The 15,137-nt window shown below is 41.2% G+C and overlaps 1 protein-coding gene across 2 annotated transcripts in view; it reads left to right on the top strand.

Moving 5' to 3' along the window:
* Positions 1-15,137, top strand: part of LOC122811674 (zinc finger CCCH domain-containing protein 10-like) — a 3,783,075-nt gene that overhangs the window by 849,439 nt on the left and 2,918,499 nt on the right. The window lies entirely within an intron of this gene.

Here is a 15,137-nt window from a genome sequence, read left to right as displayed (position 1 = left end):
ATCTACACTGTTGTGGACAAACCCTTAATCCAAGCCCTCTCTCCCCAAGTCCATCCAAGTTTCTGAACACTGTCTGGACAATTCCCATCAGTTTCTCCTGCCATCCTGGTCGACATGGGCATACTGAGATAGTGTAGCAACTGCCTCATGTTCACTGACAAACCCTCTCCTAGCATATAATTCTTCTACTTGCAAGAAATGCATCTATATCAGTAAACTGGAATCCATGCTCTCTCACACTTCAGTCAGTACCCCTGACAAAAAGAGCAGATTGCCAGCACGAGCACCACACCATCCACATCACATAGCCAAGCACAGCACACACCCACATGTATATAGATCCTCAATAAAAACTTACTTAAACAGCAGAGTCCTCCAAACGCACACAGACATACCAGACACAACACCAAACACATGCCAGACAGCAGACAACACACCAGTGACTCAGAAACACGCAACGCACAACATTAAACCAAATACACTAGTCATTTGTGACTCAATTGTGAGACAAACCGATGTCCCCCTCACCAGGCTTGACAAGAAGGTCACGGTCAGTCGGCTGTCAGGTGCCAGAATCCACCACATCAGACATGCATTTAAGTCTCTCCACAACAGGTACAAGTATGACTCTGTCATTGTTTATGTTGATGTGAATGACTTGAGATGCACCTCCTTGGACTATATGAAGAGAGACATGATTGAGCTGTCAGAGTATGTCAGGTATGACCCTAGCCCTAAGCAGCATCCTACCTTCACCAAGAATGATACCACAATACCAACAAAAAATAATTGATTTCAACAGTTGGCTTAGTTTCTAGTGTCATTCCAAGGGGATCCAGTATCTGTCTGCCTGGGGTGACATGGTGGACAGACCTTGATGCTTTGCCAGAGATGGCCTCCACTTGTCACCCCTGGGATTCAGGATTCTGGCCGAGGCTGTTTCCTCCCCCATAGTGCCTTTTTTAGATAATGTCCCACAGACAAATCTTTCAACATAAAAGATCTGTCAAAAAGCAAATTGAAGGTGATGCTCCTTAATGCTAGGAGCCTTAACCTGAAAATGGCACTCACTGGAGGCTCTCGTAGCACTGGAAGATGCTGACATCTGTACAGTCACAGAAACTTGGTTCAAGGCTACAGAGAGCACCCCTGCCTTACCAGACTATACCTCATTCCACACATTCTGACTCCAAACTGAGGTTGGGAAGACTAAAGGTGGTGGAGTTTCTGTTTCCATTAAAGACCAACACACCTCCAGACTGGTTTGCCAGCATGATGCACTAGAACTTCTCCAGGTGCAAGTGACAATTAGCAAGACACCCATCCAAGTTATACCCAGCTTTAGTCTCCCCCTCCATGACTCTGGACACCCATTCCTCCTACCTGGACCTACTTGAGTCAGTCAAGGTACCCCATAACACCCTGATCCTTGGCGACTTCAACTAGCCCACCATAAACTGGGTGAACTATTCCTGCTCTAATCCACTCACCCAGCGATTCCTTGACTTCATCAATTCTAATGCAGTAGACCAGCTTGTCTCATCCCCCACAAGGGGAGATGGCATTCTAGACTTGGTTCTCACCAACAAGGACGACCTCTGCACCACCTCCATAGTAAGTTTTTCCCTGGTGAGATCAGACCATTAGTCTGTCTCATTCAAAGTGTCTGTCCCGTCCAACCCCCACCCAGCCGTAACTATGCTAAATAATTTCTCAAAAATTGACTACAACCTTCTAAATGAGGGTATCAGCTTCACACCACCACCCCCTCAGAGGATGCAAACAAATATGCTGAACAGTATGCCAGTGCAGTATACAAGCACCTGTACAACTGCATGGACTCAGCTTTACCCAATAGAACTAAAACCTGCTCCTCAAGGAAACACAAATCTATGTGGTGGACATCCTCTGTCAGCAGGCTTTACAACAAAAGGAAGAAACTCTTGTCCAAGGGTAAAAATGCACAAATTCCCAAGTGGAAAAACTCCCTCCGTAGCCTCAACAAGCAAATTAGATCACTAATGAAAATCTCCAAAGCCAGTTATGAATCAAAACTAGCCTCTGAAACAAAGACTAACCACAAAGTCTTTTTCAGTTACATCAGAAATCTCCATGGCAAAGCCCAGTTTGTTCTGAATTAGTTCCTAATGGTACCACTTACACTGATCCTGTTGACTTAGCCAACCTGCTAGCAGACAGGTTCAGTGCAAACTTCACCCAGTCTCCCCAAGGCCTATTTGACATCCCCAATACTTGCCCCACCCCTCACATCTTCATAGATCGTGTTAAAGGCCCTATCCAAGGCAAAGAAAAGAGCTTCCATGGGACCTGATAGTATCAGTGGCTGTAGTCTGCAACATCTCCAGCAAGTACTAGCCTCACAATTGAGCACCCTATTAAAACCATAGCCTAAGTACAGGCTTCATTCCAGCAGAGTGGAGAACTGCCATTGTCATTCCTTTGCACAAAGGTGGTGCCACTACTGACTCTGGGAACTATCGCCCCATTAGCTTGACAAGTCTGATCTGCAAGGCCATGGAGAGTATTATTATGGACCTCATAAACAAGGACATAGGCTGTCTCCAAGCACTTGACCCCACCCAGTTTGGATTCATCAAGGGCAGATCTTGCCTGTTGAACCTGGTTGACTTTTCTGAGACCATCACCAAGGCACTGGATAAAGGAAAGTCGATACATACAGCCTACCTTGAATTGGCCAAAGCCTTTGACACAGTCTCCCATTTGGGCATCATCGAAAAGCTAACAGAACTTGGCATAAATACCTATCTCATCAAATGGGTAGCCAGCTGGCTCACTAATAGGACCCACAAGATCAAAATAGGTACCACTACCTCCAACAGCAGATCTGTCACTAGTGGTGTCACTCAAGGATCTGTCCTGGGCCCCCTATTATTTGGCATTTACTTCTCAGAGGTCCGGGTAAAGACAAAAGGCCTGTGGCTGACCAAGTTTACGAACGAATGTAAGTTGGGTGCTGTCATTGACTCCCCAAAGGATGTCTACGTACTTGGCTCACAGCAACAAATGACTGGTGCCAAAGTCATGGCCTTAAGTTAAATGCAAAAAAAATGTATTATACCATTTGGCAAAAACACAGCCCCTACTGATTACCACATTAGCAGCAACCCCCTAAGCACACAACCTGTGGTGAGAGACCTGGGTACACAAGTTGACAACAATCTCACATTTGGCCATCATGTAGCGGCAGTGGTCAGAAATGCCTTTTACTTGGTTCATCTCATAAGTAAAGGGATTGCATCCAGAAAAAAGGAGGTTATTACCTCTCTGTACTCCTCCCTCATTAGGCCAGTAATTTAGTACAATGCCCTGTTTGGTATGTACCTCTCCATACACCTGCACCAACTGGAAAGGCCACAGAAATACCTCACACAGAGAATCCTTGGCCTCCAACACCTGTCCTATGTGGACAGGCTGAAATCAGTATCACTGTACTGTGTATTGTACAGACTGCTTAGAGGTGATCTGTGTCTCCCTACAAGACAATCTCAGACCCTGCTCTACTACAGATGCTCCATATCTGTTAAGTCTAACTCTTCACGTAGTACCCAATCGAAAGGCTTAAATCTAATATGTGAAATTAACAAAACCTGCTGGAGGTACAGGTTTGTCTTCCAGAGGCTGCCCCATGTCTGGAATAGACTCAACATACACGTCAAACAAAGTACGTTGCTGACCCTCTTCAAGCGCAATCTTGATGAGTGGATCAGAAGCCACAAATTTGTCCCAGGGGGTTCCACCTGTGCCCCTCATTGACAGGGGTGACAGGTGCTGATTGGGGTTTCTTTTTTGGGGATAAATTCTTGGCTAGGCTTGTAAGGGCCCCAAAGCCATTAGCCTAGTAATCTAATATGATCCTATGAAGACTCCCTATGCCAGTGAAGGCACATTCTACCAGATGTATGGCAACTTTAGCTGTGTTTCATTCTAAAGCTTCCATGTCATAAATATGCGCAGCTGCAGTGTGGGATAAACCACATACTTTTATTACTTATTACAGATTGGATATGGTCTCCAGGAGGAGAGCTTCCTTTGGTTCTATGGTTCTCAGGAATGTTCTTCCATAAGGCCACCCAGGATGTAAGGTAGCTGGGGACTCTGTCCCACAAGTCAAGAAAAGATGAAGATTGACAACATCAGATAAAGAAGTTATGTCTTACCATAATGTTCCATCTGTGTTGTTGTTCTTCATCTATTCTTGGGTCCCTCCCGCCTGCCCCCTCCTTTAGACTTCTGGTGGAGCAACATCCTGTCCTGGGTTCTTATTGTTAGGGATGCCTTGGACAAGGTTCCTGACTTGCATTATAGTTTCTTCTTCTGTCTGATTGCAAACTTGATCTGAGGTAATGTGGAGAGGTGCATTGAGGGTAGACTTGCAGCTCAAGAGATTTTTGTTTTTTGGCTGACGTGATCTATGTATTAGGCGGTTCATTTCCGAAGATCGGAACTGTACCCACAAGTCAAGAACAGATGAAGATGAACAACACAGATGGAACATTTTAATAAGATATAACTTTTTTCTCAGTTACCTGTTTCTTCCCTATCACACCTCCAGCATTTGTCATGTACCTGGGGAAGAATTCTTTGGAGCCCACTTGGGGTATATAAATATATTTGCAAACACTTCCAACAAAAAATCCTAAATCTAGACTTTTTTTGCATGTTTGAGAATCATACATATGGCCTTCCATTGTTTCCTTGAGAATTGTTTATCTAATCTTGCATTGTTTCCTTTTGATTTGCTTATCGAATCTCACTTCCTAATCTTTTATAACCTTCTGTAATTCCTATAGTTATGTAATATTTTATATACCCTACTAATTATCCTTTTTAACAGCAGCTTCTGTTCTAGGTTCAACTAAAAGCTCTACTAGAGCAGATATTTGAGTAAGGATTTCTTTATCCCCTTCTGTTTGCGTATAGTCTATCAATCCCTGTCCTGCAGTTCAGACATCTCCTTGGCCTCACCTCACTCAGTTCTCTTTCCCTTGATAGTTATTTGCTCCAAATACCTTGATTTCCTTTCAGTTTTCTCCATTTTTCTTCTACTTCTGTACCTCTACTTTACAGTCATCCCTATTAGCAGAATCTCTTTTCCCGATTGTAAAGTTGGCTTAGTTCTTAGAATACTTCTGCTATTTTATGAATATAATATTTATTACCCTGCATTTTTATCTTGGTTATTTGCGCATGATCCAAAATAGTTACTGGATGTGTGCGGAAGCTTTCAATTAAATGCACATGTTCCTTTGAAATATAATTTCTGTTTAGTCTTGCCAACTTATTGTACCTTGGGGAATGGTATATACATGTCCGAGTTCCTACTGCAGAATTCATGTCTTCCATACTAAATATTTTCAAAATTTATTCAGAAATCTACTCTCGATTGTTATATTTTCCCTTCTAGGTCTCCCAATACATTCTTACTGTTGCAAATGAAGTTCCATTCACCACCTATAAGTAATATGCCCTGCTGAAAGCCTATATTTTTCCCAAAAATGTCTTGAGCTCCATAATAGCAGTTTTAGGTGGAATATAAATACATGCCAGAGTAGTCATCCTGCCTTGCCAGTAGCCTCTTACTACCAATAAATCTACCATTACTATCTATTTTTTCCTCTCATCACTATTAGAGCTCTTCTGGCAATTAGTTTAAGTACTTCCCTTTTCTTATGTCCCAGATAATCTGCTGAATATCCATCCTGAAATCCTTTCTGTATCAAATTCACATATTCGTTTCTGTCCAAATGTGTCTTCTGTAGGATTTGTATTTGCATTCTAAATGTCTTAATATAATTCAATACTCTTGCCTTTTTGCCTATGCTTGTGAGGCTATTCACGTTCCAAAATATGTTTAGGTTAGCCATTATGATAAGAAGTTATTCCCACCAAGTGTAGATAACACAAAAGCTGGAAATAGACATTTAAAAAAGTTATCTGCATCCATAAATGTTTTTGCAGAATGATTTCTTGTAGAGTGTTTTTGTCCTCTCCATTTGAACATATGCCACATGTATAAGACTTTGTTTTAATGGAATCCCTGAAACAAAAAACAAACCCACCCTTATATCCTTTAACGTAAACACACAACTATGTGCATCTTCATAGGTGTTTACTATGCTAATGACCAAGGGCCTTTTTAAGCCTAGCCATGCATTCCAAATCTCTGACAATTTCTGGTACTCTTGATAAGTATAAGCAGGAGCTTGGGCGATGAAGCATTTAAGGGGCCTGGGAGATGAACCATTTACAGGTTGCCTGTGTCCATTAGAAACATAGGTGCCAAACCAGGGATGAATTTCTTTAATTATTGAAGTTTAACCTCCTGATAGGAGCAATTGTCCCAAATCAACAGTTATACACAGACATCGTAGCCTAACATTAATGTTGTCCATGCTAAGACGCATGTTACAGCCTGTGCTCCTACTTAGACTAATTGTGTCTGCTCTTATCTTCGTTACCCTCCCAGTTGAGAAAAAAACAGCTAGAAACACAAGTACCAAATTTACAGCTTTACAAGCCTCTCATCTTACACTGAATGTATATTTGCCAAAGGAAAAAGTTTTATTACATTCAGTGTCCTCTTATTTACTTGTTTACACAAAAAACTTGTTATATTAAGCCAAAGGCCTTAATCCATGCATTCACCTATGCAAAAGTAAGCAAGACTATACCAACTGTGTATTTTAATCTGTGCACTATTGCATCCTATCCCTCACCTCAATAAGTCAAGATTAGAACCTGTACATTTCTTAAAACTAAAAAAAGAGAAAAAGCACTTGTTTACTTTAGTGTCTTTATCACATACAAGAATAACTGTAAATATTTTACTATATAACATGCAATTTATATCATGGAATGTCCCTTGCGAATACTGTTAAGAACAAAAATTGTTTTGCCTACGTTACTCTTCTTTTCTCTCCTTCCCTTCAGTGTCCTTCCTTACTTTTATGACATGTAGTTGGGCATATGCGTTTCAGTCCCACACACGTTTAATAAAGTCAACAAAAATCCAGTCTTTCCACTTTTTCTTGTAAAGCCATATTTCTCTAATATGATTGGTGTTTTATAGTCTCTTATTTATTCATTAATTTCATTATTGCTGGTGGTTTTCCTGTTCAACGCCATGTCCCAAACCCAGACCTTGTTCAATCCAGGGTACTCTTGATTCTTCTAGCCATTTCCTTTTCTTTTTCCTATCCCAAGCATTTTCCCTTGGAATATTGGAAAACGTTCCACTAACAGTCTCTCTATAATCTTTATTATCAGAAGGATGAGAAGCAGAATCACCTTCTGTTTGATGGCTGACTTTATTTTAGACTAACTTTTGTATTTTCTCCATGGCCTGTTCTGCATAAAAAATACTTTGATCATCCAGGAAAAAAAGTATTTTGAAGACATCTGGATACTGCAACTTGAATCTCACACCTGGCTCTTGACATCCCCTGATTACTGGAATAATGTTTTTTTCTTCTCTGTGGTGTACACTGCCTTTTTGCTACAGTTTTGTCAGGGTCTACTCTTTCTGCTGGTATGAGTACATCTTTACTGATACTGGCCTTGACTGATTTCTCAGTGCTGTGTTTAGAGCATGCACATGATGTACCCTTTAAATTAACAAATCCTGCTGAAGAATACCACTCCATTTGCTGATTTGTGCTTTTATAAATTTATTGCAGCCTGTTCCTTCCAGTTTCTGTGGTGCAGCAGAAAATTTCTGGTTTTCCCTGTGTGCTCTGTTCTCTAAATCAGTCATTTTTTGAAACAGCTGCTCTTGCCCAGTCTTGTACTCAGCCACCCTTTTCTTCATTTCAGTCTCTGATGTTTACAGTTTTATCAGTTCATGGAAAGGCTGTTGGCCCAGATGACATACATGTGGAAGCATGGAGGTGTTTAGGTGAAATGGCAGTGGAGTTTTTAACCAGATTGTTTAATGAAATCTTAGAAAGTGAGACGATGTCTGAGGAATGGAGAAGAAGTGTTTTGGTACCGATTTTTAAGAATAAGGGTGATGTGCAGAGCTGTAGTAACTACAGAGGGATTAAATAGATCAGTCACAGCATGAAGTTATGGGAAAGAGTAGTGGAAGCTAGGTTAAGAAGGGATGTGATGATTAGTGATCAGCAATATGGTTTCATGCCGGGAAAGAGCACTACAGATGCGATGTTTGCTCTGAGAGTGTTGATGGAGAAGTACAGAGAATGTCAGACAGAGTTGCATTGTGTTTTTGTAGACTTAGAGAAAGCATATGACAGGGTGCCTAGAGAGGAGTTGTGGTATTGTATGAGGAAGTCAGGAGTGTCAGAGAAGTATGCAAGAGTGGTACAGGATATGTACAAGGGTAGTGTGACAGTGGTGAGGTCTGCGGTGGGAGTGACGGATGTGTTTAAGGTGGAGGTGTAGTTACATCAAGGAACAGCACTGAGCCCTTTCTTATTTGCAATGGTGATGGACAGGTTGACAGACGAGATCAGACAGGAGTCCCTGTGGACTATGATGTTTGCAGATGACATTGTGATCTGTAGTGAGAGTAGGGAACAGTTGGAGGAGACCCTGGAGAGATGGAGATATGCTCTAGAGAGAAGAGGAATGAAGATCAGCAGGACTAAGACAGAATATATGTGTGGGAATGAGAGGGAGGATAGAGGAATGGTGAGGATGCAAGGAGTAGAGGTGGCAAAGGTGGATGAGTTTAAATACTTAGGGTCAATAGTTCAGATTAACAGCAAGAGTGGAAGAGAGGTGAAGAAGAAAGTAAAGGCAGGATGGAGTGGGTGGAGAAGAGTGTCAGGAGTGATTTGTGACAGACGAGTACCTGCAAGAGTGAAAGGGAAGGTCTGCAAGAGTGTAGTGAGACCAGCTATGTTATATGGGTTGGAGACAGTGGCATTGACAAAAAGGCAGGAGTTTGAGCTGGATGTGGCAAAGTTAGAGATATTAAGATTTGCACTGGGTGTGACAAGGTTGGACAGGATTAGGAATAAGTATATTAGAGTGTCAGCCCAGGTTGGAAGGTTTAGAGACAAAGCCAGAGAGGCAAGATTATGTTGGTTTGGACATGTGCTGAGGAGGGATGCTGAGTATATTGGGAAAAAGATGCTAAGGATGAAGCTACCAGGTAACAGGAAAAGCAGAAGGTCTTAGATAAGGTTTATGGATGTGGTAAGAGAGGACATGCAGGTGGTTGGTGTGACAGAGCAAGATGCGGAAGACAGGAAGAAATGGAAACAGGTAATCTGCTGTGGCGACCCCTAACAGGAAAAAACGAGAGAAGATGATGATCAGATCATCTGAATAGCTTTATAAAGATCTTCCATTTTTTTCCAGCCTTTTGTTATTTAAATTGATATACTACAGGTTTTCACTTATTTTAATAAACTGAGTATGTGTATTAATTAATTTATTTGTCATTTGTTGACTGGGTATGTCCGACTGGGCAAAAGCCCCTTTTCAGTGGAGGCCTGGGGAGAAAATCTCCAAAATAACATAAAGCAGCAATTTGGACAGTAAGTAGTACAGTAGGGTAGGTATCTGAGTAACAAAAAGTGCAATTTTAACATTAGCAAAACGAATGACAAATAGTGCTCCAGATGGCAAAAAATACATCATGAAACAAAAGAGGTTTGATTTATCTTTTCCTCTAGATTACTGGAAGTCATGTCTTGATCCAAAGCTGGAGCTTGAAATGCTATTTGCTGAACAGCTGCAGGATTCTTCCCAGTTAGTGTTTTCTCGTCACATTTTCTAGTTGACTTTTTTCAGACTCTGTTTTTTTTTTTTTTTTTTTTCTTTGCTGGCATCCAGGTACTGTACTTACTTAGCCAGTGACTGAATGTATTAAAACTTGAAGAGTTTCTAGTCCTTATCTCAGTTTCTTTTTTCATAGTGGGAGAGTTGAAATCAAGCTGTTGATTAGTGTGCAGCTATCTTGGAAGTCCCTACCTGACAGTTGCTTTAACAGCCAGCCTAGCCCATTTTAATTGGTTTAGAACCTCTATGATGTGTTGCATGTTTCTCCCAAGCTGAATAAAATTGCTGGATTACCTAAGCTTGAAATTTTCCACTTGGCTTTTATCTCCGGCATTATGGATAAAGCAAAAATTAGAGAAAAGGCCCTAAATTAAGGACACTTTTTAAATGCCTATACTGTTAGCTTGGAACTTCTCAAAACAATTGTCAGTGCTAGATTGGAGCATCAGTTTTAGAGCGAGGTAAAAGCAATACTACCAAACTTTGGACATTTCAGAGGTATGGCTACAACATAGCTCCTGCTTGGATGCAGTCTTAGAGCCTCCACAAAGGTGCTGTTATACTTTTAAACATCTTTGTTAAATCAGAATTTATATAACGGCATAAGTATATATAGAGTAACTCATTCAATTCTGAACAGAAGGAGGCTGATTTTATCCCCTTTCATCCCAAGATGATCTAAGCCTTGAAACCACTTACTTCCGGAGATCTTTTCTACTAAATCCTCTACTGAAAGCACACTTCATAAGATTTGCAATATATGGTAAATGGCAAGAAATACAGACATGTAAAATATGTTCTCTTCATCAGACAGTGTGTTAGCATCAAAAGGTCTGTTTACAGATCTGATTATTGCAGATAAAAAAGAATATATATATATATATATATATATATATATATATATATATATATATATATATATAGGAGAAAGAGAGAGAAATATAGATATATACACATATGCAAAAAAGTTGTAGATTGACAGATTGTTATATCTGTATGTGTGCAAAATATGTCCAAGACAGGTCAGAGAATTGTTAAACTTTTTGTGAGCTTTTCAGTTATATATGACAAGAGGAAGTAGCGTACTGCTGTTTTGACGTGTTGTAAAATCTGTACAAAGTATGCATGTAGTAGTTTTAGATATTTCAAAAGAATATTAATCTACAAAACCATTTGTGTTTGACAAGTATCTGGCAACATTAGGTGCCTTAATATTGCCAACATTTGTTCGCCTGTAGGTCACACAACCTTTTTGAAATTAATGCAGTTATGAAAAGTATAACTAAATGTTATAATTGCTTTACCAAAACAAGTGTGTCTTGGAATATCTATGCATAAATCACATTTTTTAAACTAATGCTTCCATAAACTATCCTGAATGTTAGTTTCACACACCATTTTTGCATTAATAATGCAAATAGAGAAAATATCGGTCATTGTTCATGACTTTTTGCAAATACTCCTTACATTATCAAGTTCTGTATGTCCCACACTGACCATTTCACTAAGTGCGCTTTGTAAGTCGTATTAACTTATATATGGCACTTTGCTGTTTTGATTTTATTTATGCATCTGTATTAGGGTATCAGAAATTAGAATTTGAAAACACTGGCTAGTATACTCATTTCAGGAGTATAGGGAAGTCTGTAAAGACAGGTATACTCTTAAGGATACGCACATACTCTACTTACCTGATGAACATACTCTTGTAGGAAGCAGTACATTACTAGAAAAGAAAACATTGACATTTTCATTCTGTTCATGCAGTATACTTGAGTTTTTTTAAGCAATTGTTGGTTGCCCTTAAACCTCACTTCTTCTCCTGAATGTTAGTGCGTATGTATTGTTCCCACAAATTCCTTTTCATTCTATGTAATTTTCTCCTTCCCTTTTCTAAAGATGCCACCTCCAGTTATTTTATTTCTTTTACAATATTCAGTATTTCAGTTGTAAGTGGTTTAGATTTTATTTTCCATTTTCTGGTAATTTTTTTTTTGTCAGGCAGGGTCTTTAAATTTAGTAAGGCTTTACTATTTAATCAATTCAGATTCTGTGCCCTAGCGCAAACGAATCACTTCCCTACTTACAACTACTTTCTCACCCAGCATAAGTTCATAGGTAGGTACTAGGCTATTTGCCCGACGGCATTTATAAGCCTAGCCGGAATGTGTTGGCTTTCCCCGCCCCCTTAAATTAGTTCCCTGTGCCTCTGTCCATCGGAGCCATTGAAGTGATCCCTGGGGTAAACTTTTTCCCATCCACTCGTCAAGGTTTCTCTTGAAGCGGGTTAGCGAAGACCTCTGCCCAATGTAGATTGGAATCTTGTTCCAGAGCATGGGAAGTCTCTGGGACAGGAATCTATCCTCCAGCACATCCTATTTATTGTTATGGTGAGGTTTAGATCCTTGGAGCGTGTGGCTCGAGGGATTTGGTTTTCTTTAGCTGGAACATGTCCATCAATTCTGGGTTGGACATGGCCTTGTATGTCAGGCAGAGATCACCTCTGAGTAGGCGGTATGCAACCAAGTACAGCTGGAGTTTCTTCAGTTGAGCTGCATAGGGCATCTGCTTGAGGTTAGTGATCCTCTTGGTGAGGAACTTCTGTGGTCTTTCCAGTTGTTGCAGGTGTCTTATAATGTACATCCCAAATGGGGCATTGTACTCTATGATGGATCTGATGAGTGATGCATAGAGGGGCCCAATGACCACTTTTGATCTGAATGCAAATCCTTTTTGATTAGGTGGGCCACATAGAAGGATTTTCTAACAACTTTGGCAACGTGATTATCAAAGGAGAGGTTACTATCTGCTTGGGTCCCCAGATCCCTTATTACGCTTCCGTATTTAGGGGCTGCCACCTATGTGGTAGTTTGTGGGTACTTTGCTTTTTCCAAAGGGGATGACTATACACTTTTTAGCATGTAGCTTGAAGCCATGGTTTTGACACCAGGTATCTGTCTCAGTGAGACCCTTTTGGAGGATGTCTTTGTCAGCCAGAGAGTCAGTTATAGCCCCTAGTTTGCAGTAGTCTGCGAACTTGGTCAGCCATAGTCCTCCTGTGCTTGCCTGTACCTCTGAGAAGTATATGCCGAACAGGAGGGGTCCAAGGACTGAGCCCTGGGGAATGCCACTTGTAACCGGGTTTAGAGTCAGACCTAGCTCCTGCAACTCTTACCATGTGGGTTCTGTCCGTGAGCCAGTTGGCAACCCATCTCATGACGTAGGGGGTTATGTTCAGGCTGGTGAGCTTGTCTATAATACCTGAGTGGGGAATGGTGTCGAAGGCCTTTACAAGGTCTAGGTAGGCTGTGTGGACCACCTTTCCCATGTTTATAGCCTTGGTAACTGTCTCAAAGAAGTCTACCAGGTTTAGGAGGCATGATCTGCACTTAACAAAGCTGAACTGGGTGTAGGGTCCAGTGTTTGGAGGTTTCCAATGTCTCTGTTAATGAGATCCATGATGATGCGCTCCATAGCTTTGCAGACCATGCTAGTCAGGCTTATAGGGTGATAGTTCCGGGTCCACTGTAGCTCCACCTTTGTGGAGCAGAATAACTGTTGCTGTGTGCCACTCTATGGGCACGTAGCCTGTGGAGAGGCTGAGTTAGCTCGTGTAGGACGCAACCTGGGACACCTTCCGTCCCATTGATGCTGTTTTTTTGGCTTTGGAGAGGGCTGTTTAAACCTGAGTGTCTGTGATTTCAGGGCCACTACATTCTTCTGGTATAGTTATGGGCCCTTTGGGGTGAGATGGGCGGTGAAGTCTGCAGTGAACCTGTCTGCCAGGATGTTGCCTATATTGGTCGGTTCAGTGTATTTTGTGCCATTCTGCACTAACTCCGAGCAGATCTGAGAATTGCCACTTAGATTCTTAGACATAGCTAAAGAATGCCTTGTGGTTATCTTTGGAGTCCATGGCAATTTTTCTTCAAGCTAGCCTTGGATGATTTTATGAGGGAATGTGGTTTCTTGCTGATGCTGATCAGGATGTCTTCTTGGGATTTTACTCTCTTCTGTACTAGTTTCCTCCTCCTGTTGTATAGCTTGTTTATGGCAGGTCCACCAGACTGGTTTCCTTTTCTTGGAGGAGTGAGTCTTGGTTTTGTTTGTGATAGCATGATCCATGCATTCTTGTAGGTGCCCGTAGAGTGCATTAGTAAAGGATTTTGCTGCTTGGACAGCGTTATCTTTTAGCATGGGGGCTTTGAAACTTCCCACCTCGGTCTTGAGTAACGTGAAGTTTGCTTTTGAAAAGTTTTTCACTGTGGTTTCTTTGACCGAGTGGTGGCGGAATGTGGATATCCAGAGTGATTTGTTTATGGTCAGATCTAACCAGCGAGGGTTGACCTCCGGTGTGGAACACCTGTCGCCCATGTTGGTGATGACCAGGTCCAGTATGTTGTCACCTCTGGTGAGGATGTTGACCAGTTGATCCAGAGCGTTTGAGTTTATAAATTCTAGGAAATGTTGGGCAAGGGTGTTCGTACTTGAGTAGTTCTCCAAGTTAATGGTTGGGTAATCGAAATCACCCAATATCAGGATGTTAGGTAGGACCTTTGTTTCCCAGTGTTTCCAGGAATGCGGAGTGGGGGTCCTGGGACATAGTGGGTGATCTGTAGCAAGCTATAATTTGAATAGCAGTTTTGCCCGTTGTTAGTTGCACGTGGATGATCTCTGAAACATTGTGTTGTGCCACTAACCTGGAGGTGTGGGTATGCTTGATGGGTCATACCGGCGTGGGATAGGGATACCTGATCAGAGAGCTCCTCCATATCTCTTTTCATGTAGTCATTTCTGACCAGTGCTCTGTAGAGAATTTTTAAAATATGCCAATTTGTTACACTTCCAAAAAAATTGTCTTCAGTTACCACCCTCTCTTCCATCATGCCTCCAGCATTTATCTGCCTCATGAAAAATGTTCTGAAGTTTTGGAATAGCAAGGCTGACTGAGTGAAAAAAATGGACGACTGCCATTTCTTGGATTATTTCAGTTTCTCCAATGTATGGCAGTCTCAAGAGTTGGTATATGAGCTGGGGGTTGACTCTTATATTGCGGTGTGCAAGGGGCTTGCCCCTTCAAAAAGTAACTTTAAAGGAGAACAGCAACATTTGACATTCAGTTTTCTCCGGTGTTTTCATATTTTTTTTTCCTGCAATTCTGGAGCTTGCACATCTGCTTCTCTGCTGCCATATAGTCTACGTAACTTGCTGATGCAAAAAAAAAAAAAAAATGGGAGCAGCAACACCAGTGAGGCTCAGAGACTGTTGAATTCATGCATAACTTTTATATTTAACATTTCCTGTAGTTCCTCCTTGGCTTGCTTAACCTGCTTAGGTACCTTATAAAG

Source organism: Protopterus annectens, chromosome 9.part0 (genome assembly GCF_019279795.1).
Source record: "Protopterus annectens isolate FY-2018-M chromosome 9.part0, PAN1.0, whole genome shotgun sequence".
Lineage (NCBI taxonomy): Eukaryota > Metazoa > Chordata > Ceratodontiformes > Protopteridae > Protopterus > Protopterus annectens.
This window is presented reverse-complemented; position numbering and strand designations above follow the sequence as displayed.